Here is a 7,497-nt window from a genome sequence, read left to right on the forward strand (position 1 = left end):
GTTTCCATCTTAAGCTTTGTTAGTTAGTTAGTTTCGTAACGGACGTAATGTAACGGTGGTTGCTTTTCTCAGACGCGGAGGGATACTGACTTGTTATGAAAAGTAACTACAATTTTACCCGTGATATACGCTCATTATATCACGGCTAAGAACCAATCGGATTGCTTGATTTGACTTGTCCGTTTTATAAATATATTTGTATTGAACCTAGGGCTGTTTTATCCAAAAACTCAACTAAATGTATGATATGTATCTTGCACACAAAATACTTTTTCCAAATACATTTGTCGCGAGTAAGAGTAATAGTTTTGTGTCTTGGCGGTGTATTTTGAGTACATACTTATTAGAAAGGGGGAGCAGAAAGGGAGGTGTAATGTGTTTACATGTTTCTGCTGAAGGATATGACCCAATATTTGTGCATTCACTGCCCTAATTGTGTAATTCTAAAGAGATACAATCACAAAGGAGAATAAATGCTGGTTTTGAAATGTAGCAATATGGCAGAAGCACCCTCCACCCTGTGTGTGTGCGTGCAGTGTGACAACATCCATTTCCTTCACTTAGGCCTAATACTCTGTATTGAGCAACAAGCAGGCGAGCTCCCAACAGAAGCCAGAGCTAAATAACCATGCCTAATAAAGCCTAGTATTTCCAAAATGGAAATCAGTGCATCCAGAGTGTTTGAAACTCTCGGGCTAATCTGCATTTATTAGTTAGATAAGTCAATGTGCAGACCTCACATCTCCTCATAGATTTACCCAGAAAGGGTTCATATGCTGGAAAAGTGGATATGGATTGATACTACACACAAAGGCTGATCACAGACACATATGAGGAGAGATTATAAACCTCTGATCACTGTAAATACATTTTAAAACAAGTTTACTGTGGATTAAGAAAGATTAGAATGCATCTTGCAGAATCAAACCTGACAAGGTTTAGTTCATATACCATCTTTATAGTCTTTAAAAATGTTTTCTGTTTTATTTGTATTCGTCATATGGTAATATTTCATAATTTCTCTTTACATCTCAAACCAAAAAGGCTTGTTTGCGTCAAAAGCATTAGTTTCAGCCTTAATTGTAGGTGTTGTATTTTAAAGAGCATACTGTAATTAAACTAATAGCTAACTTAAGGCGAGACACGGCAGGCAAAAACATCGTTTTTCAAGCACTGGTCAATTTTGAGATTTTGTGCTATTTTGATTCTATAACATGTTTTATTTCAGGCTTTNACTTTTAAAGCAAGCAACAATGTTTTCAAATCTGTAATCAAAAAGGTCCGCAAAAACGCTATTGAAGCAGTTCCTACCGTTGCTACGTAGTTCAAACAGTAACAACGGACTATTTTTGATCTGCCTGTCGGGTGTTCTTTTACCCATAATGACCGCCTCGCTGCACATCCTTTACCTAACTTCGACCTTCGGGGTGGCCTTACTATGGAGGAATGGATTGAGCAGTGCCTATCTCCAGAAAAAAAATGCACCTAAACGACGGCATAGCTACGTGAAGAGCAGGTAGACCAACTGGAAAAGTAGCACCATTCAAAAGCTTTCTGATACGTGTCTTGAAACAAAGCAGAGCAATTATGACCGTTAGTGGCCACAGGTGCGAAAGCTCTCTCCAGAGCTACTGGAAGCCCAATCTCGGGGACCGGAGAAAGTGGAGCAATATTCTCGCCACGCCAAGCAACAGCCAAGAACAACAGCAACCTATACAAGTAACCACAACCACGTAAGCCATGCTACTGATACTGGACAGTTTTTCAGTGGGTGCACAATAAACGGCAACATACACATTAATGTAAATAAATAGCCAAATAATGGATTAATGCTCTCTGTCTAATATGTTCGCTAGCTGTTAGTGTTGTTGCATAGCAACGACCTCGCACTATGTTTTGTGCAGAAGGCAACGGAGGGACTATTTTATTTTGAACATCATTATTTACTAATAAAAACTATTTAAATTAGTGTGTATTTTTCTTTCATATTGCCACACTTGGTAACCGTTTTTTTTCAGGCCGTGATATATGCTCATTATATCACAGTTAAGGGGCGTGGTTCGGCCCGACGCGAAGCGGAGGGTCGACAACCCTCTCGTGAGCTATTGCTTAAATATATTTGTTTAAAAGCTCAAGTGGTGAAACCTGAAAGATTTTATTATAGTTAGACCCTCCAGAAAAACGCGATTCTGCGATCGCAGAATTTACCGCATAATCAGCTAAATGGCGCAGATTTTTAAAAAGCCGCATATTTATCAAAAGGCCGCATAATCCCCGCATTTTTCCACACAAAATTGAGAAGAAAAAAAAGTTAACTCGTCTTGACATGACGTCATCAGCTCGCGCATCACAGAATGTAAACAACACTGTATAGAGCTCATTTACCAACGAACATTTCTACTAAAGACCGGGCAAAAAGTGGGGGGAAACTATTCTGCACCCCGTGCAACTGTGTGTTGGAGCATAAGAGAAAATCGCCGGTGACAACCCACTTTGATTCATTCAAACATTCGAAAATGCTTTCTGCTGCTGCGGACAAGAAAGCCATTCAACTCCCGTTCACCGAGGGATCAACCTCCAAAACCCTTTCGAGGGCTACAAGAAACGAAGTGAGTAGCCTACAAGATTGAAGCTGGTCAGATAACGAACGAGTAAATGAAAACAGAATGAGGCGGAGAAGTGTGTGTGTGTGTGTGGTGTGTGGGGGTGGGGGNTTCGCAACTTTCCGCATATTTCCTAACTTCCCGCAATTTCAACGCATAAAATCACATAAAACCCTGCATGTTTAATCGCATAATCAAGGATTTTAGCCCGCATAATCAAGGAATTTAGCCCGCGTTTTTCTGGAGGGTCTATATAGTGCTACCAATTGGGCTTCGGAGAGCATTGGGTCAATTTAAAGATCGATAAAATGATGCTAAATATTCACTCTACATTCAAAAAATTCTAACATACGTACATTTCCTCATTTTTCATAGATTCATTCAACCAGAACATCCTTGAGTAAATATGTATGTTAGTGCCAAGTTTGTCAATTATGTTAATGACACAATTAAGCATGTATTCAAAAGGCAGAGTGCTCATTACAGGCTTCGTATGAACTCATGCCAAGTCATTCATGTTTTTTTCTTTAAGATTCACTGTGTCTAAAATTAATGTTTGTACGATTAACTATTATCATTCAACAGTTTCTTTATTCCAAAGGGACTTTTTTGCCAATATTTACCTTCAAAGCTTGTTATTCAAATGTGATTATCTTGACATTGTTTCTGGCTCACTGTAAATAAGCTTTAGGTGTTCAAAGGCATTTAATTCCCTACAGTATATCTTTAACCTGCTTTCAATCATCATCTTGCATCATATCCCTGCATTCTTTTTCATGAAGACTGTGTTTGTCAAGGTGACCTTGAACCTTGAAGAAAATCAATGGCCTGGTTTAAGTGCTTCCCTATATTGCAGCAGAGATAACACCTGAACATCATGGGACTAAATGCGGAAGATCAATAATGTTCTTACGCATTGATTTTTGGATTATTACAACATACATGTACATCACTAAGACACTCCCTTTCCAGGTGAGCATCCTGGGATTAGTGAAGGAAACATTTGGTTTTCAAACACAGAGATTTGATTCACAAAACTGCTGCTTATATGTTCACATCGTATGGTTGTATAGCGTACCTAAAATTACAAAAAATCACCAAGATATGTGAGTGTGCCTTTGCTGGTCCTCTCTCTGAGGCGCACTGCACTGTAGCCAAGTATGTAGCGTCCAAATAAACAACGGCATGTTAGCTCTCCGCAGCTCATCAATCTCAGAACATCCCCAAGAGTCCCGTGAGCAGATAAAAAGCTAATCAAACCCTCCACCGCGTAATTCATCATCACCTGCTCATGGACACTCTGTCTTCCATTTCTTCCCTTTGCACATTTGGCAGGACCTCAATACCTCTGACAACTGAGGCATAATGGACCTGACAAGCCAACACATTACATTCATCTCTGTAAGGTTGTTGGCCATCAAATATCAACATTTATTGAGGATTTTCTAAAAAGATGATAAGTATTCTGCTTGTTTTTGTTTACTATCTTTATCTTTATTGATTCTGCACAATGACATTATTTATTACAATTAGTTTGAACTTGATTTTGAAGGTCAATAGCAATATTCAGATACTGATTGAACCTCCGCCTTTTTAAAACAACAGAGCGATTTTAACGGGGAATTAAGACATTTTGTTTATGTTATCAATTTGTGTGTTTTTTACCATCTTTGTTTTAAAGGTCTGTTTAGCTGCTGGTTCGTTTCTTTAAGAGTTTGAAGGTTTCTGTTTTTATGTGAAAGCACTTTAATAAACGTTATGTATTAAGCAAAAGGTGCTTAAAGTTTATTATTATTATTGAGTTCTTATTTTAAGAGTATCGTCTAAGATATCTACTGGGACATTTTACACTTGAAAAATATACCGATTACTAAAAAGAGGTAGAGTAGACTGAATTGTGCAACAGAAGCTGACTGAAAATAGGACCTTGTATAGTCTGAACTCCATTTGAATGCATCCCACACTGCACATGCTTTCTTATAATCAGAAATATGCGAGGCAGGAGTACAAAGAAGATGTGCAGGTTGGTTAAAGGCAGACTTAATGAATGTGAGGAGAGAAATGCACGGCCTGGATATAGTATTTTTACACTTTGATGAAGGAAAGTCATTACCATTGATGTTGGTGCGAGGCATGCTGAGGACGAAAGGGGTTCAGTCCATTATTGAAGTTGCAGTTATTGAAGGTTGCCACTACAACAGTGGTGCAATCCCATTACTGCAGCAGAATGAATTACGGATATGCCTTGCATTCAAATTGATAGGGCATAAGGTGACCTGTGCCAGAGAATGGCTCTGATTTTGTATTTACGCCTAATGAATATTTGCGGAACCGTGGCTGCTAACCTCAGTGGAGACTCTACAAAGGGGGGAGGAAAATCATTTTATGGTGAATTAAAAGAAGAGCGGGCATTTTATGTTTTGGCCACTGCAGAGTTCTTGCCTGATGCGATGACATTTCATGCTGGGCTGTCTTTGCTCAATTTTCAAATCCTCTCAAACAAACTCATCATGAGTGCAGCAAAACACTGTTGATCTTTTGTCTTTCGGGGCCTGATATGGAAATAATCCATAACAAATAATGGAATGGAACAAAGACTGATTTCACTAAGTGGACTTCTCTTTTGTCTCTTTAATGCACTGTTTGGTAAATGTTATTAATTTTCTCACAGTAGGGTGTTGTTTCATTGAAATGTACAATTAATTGTTTTGCTGATAGAACAGGTCACATTCATTTATTGAGTAGTACCTTAGCAACCATGTATTCAAGAAGCAAATGATGGTACCCACTAAATCATTATGTGCATTTGCTTGCCTCGATATTAGTTTGGTATTATAAGATTCAACAGTTTCACTGGCTTCTCTTCACTTTGCTCACAACGTCACAAAGAATAAAAAGGAAATGAAAGATAGCGTGAAGGCCATCCTTTCTCTCAAGGGGGGTGCACTTCAAACACATGACCGTGAAATTCAGCCAGTGCCTGTCTCTCTCTGTGTGTGACAATATGGAAATGTTGACATTTCTTTGGCTTAAGAATTCAGCATTGGGCTTTGAGGCTGGTCCTCTATGGATGAGAAGGGGTCTGCAGTTTATTTTGACTATATAGCTTTAACTCAGGTAGACTCTAAAGAGGAAAGCTTTATCCTAGAAACAGGTCCGTCAGTATAAATTTACTTTGTGTAGACCAGGGATGGGCAACTTGGATAGTGGTGGGGCTCACATAATATATGTACTGGCCACCAGGGGGCCGCAGATACACACACACACACACACACACACACACACACACACACACACACACACACACACACACACACACACACACACACACACACACACACACACACACACACACACACACACACACACTCTCTCTCTCACACACACACACACACACACACACACACACACACACACACACACACGCACACACACACACACACACACCTGAAGCTAATTACTGGGGATCAGAGAGTGCGTTCCTGAAGCGTTCAGACTATACTTGGAGGTTGAGTGAAGCCCACCAATTAACATTAAAAAGGGACAATTATCAGAGGCAGGGTGGATTTAAGGTGACTTTCACCATCTTTAGTGGAGACTTTAGATAAGATGGTGTGCTTTGTCTGCAGTGGTAGAGTTCAGGGGCTGCAGCTGTTGTTCTTTTGGGAAAAAACTACTAATTGCGATATGATTTGACTAGAGAAAGTGATCGTTTTTGAGACACTATATTGAAAAATATATTTAAATGATGTGATACCCTAAACGTGGGTATCTGTGCCGAACAAGGATACTGTTCGGCACAGATACCCACGTTTAGGGTATCACATCATTTAAATATATTTTTCAATATAGTGTCTCAAAAACGATCACTTTCTCTAGTCAANGTGTGCCTTGGCAGTCTCAGGCTTTTTAAACACATGTGCTCTCTAGGAAAGGTTAGCTTTGAGTGTTAGCGAGGCTTGCTAATGTAAACAAAGAAGTCAAACACGTCAGGCATTGTTTCAGATAGCAACTTTCTTCTGGGTCCGCCGACAAATTGACGTCAGTTTGGATGGAATCTGTATCCGCTCGTTGTACACCTGTTTTTAAAAGATTTGGGTATGGAGGAAAAGAGAGAGGGTTTTATTTTCTGACGCTGCGTGAGTTCGCCGACGCACCGGGGACACATATTTATCTATAAAAGACATCAAAAAGTGCATTTTGCATGAGAGGTCCCCTTATAAATACAGCCAGGTAATTTTTAGCTGAAGGAAATAACGTCTTTAGTACAACACACATCGGCAACCTCAGCTGGGTTTAAATGTCAATAATTGAAGCCTGTAGCACACACTGGATTGTCTACACCAGGGATGGGCAAATGCGGCCCCCACCTCCTCTTTTTGCGGCCCTCAGATTAATTTATAAACAACGTAATTAATAAAATAAAATAAAAAGGTTAATTTTTTGGTTTTAACTTGTAGTACTGATACCGTCCACTAGACTCCTAGTTACTTCGTGAGCTGCGTACATGATTTCGTCCGGCAGCCAAATACCGCAAAATAATCTGTGACGCGTTTGTGTGTATTGTGTTTGTTTCCCGGGAAACACTCAAGAAACATCGGCTGTTGTCATGCCTGGGCAAAACAAGTTTAATATTCTAAAAGCCAAGACTTTGTTTATTTGAAATCAGATGAAAACAAACTGTCACGGACCCTGCCATGTTATCTATGATTACTATACGCTTTTCATTCATAATTTCAGCGGGAGGGATGGGGAGCGGCGCTGAGGAACAGCAGAGGTTGACAGGTGTCTGTGTTGACATACCCCTTATTAAGTGTCTTAGTTTAAAGTTAGACAACTAATGTCTGGGTTAGTGTTCATGACTTCATGTTTATGTCATCTTAATGGTTAATCT

The 7,497-nt window shown here is 39.5% G+C and overlaps 1 long non-coding RNA gene across 1 annotated transcript; it reads right to left on the bottom strand.

Moving 5' to 3' along the window:
• Positions 1 to 2,676: 2,676 nt before the first annotated feature.
• LOC104954885 (uncharacterized) lies at positions 2,677 to 7,220 on the bottom strand. Its single transcript, XR_799396.1, has 3 exons — positions 7,154 to 7,220; positions 5,261 to 5,267; positions 2,677 to 2,696 (listed from the first exon to the last, which is right to left on the bottom strand). It is a non-coding gene; the product is annotated as an uncharacterized lncRNA (long non-coding RNA).
• Between the last annotated feature and the right edge of the window lie 277 nt (positions 7,221 to 7,497).

This window comes from Notothenia coriiceps, unplaced genomic scaffold (assembly GCF_000735185.1).
Source record: "Notothenia coriiceps isolate Sejong01 unplaced genomic scaffold, NC01 NC01_scaffold00024117, whole genome shotgun sequence".
Lineage (NCBI taxonomy): Eukaryota > Metazoa > Chordata > Actinopteri > Perciformes > Nototheniidae > Notothenia > Notothenia coriiceps.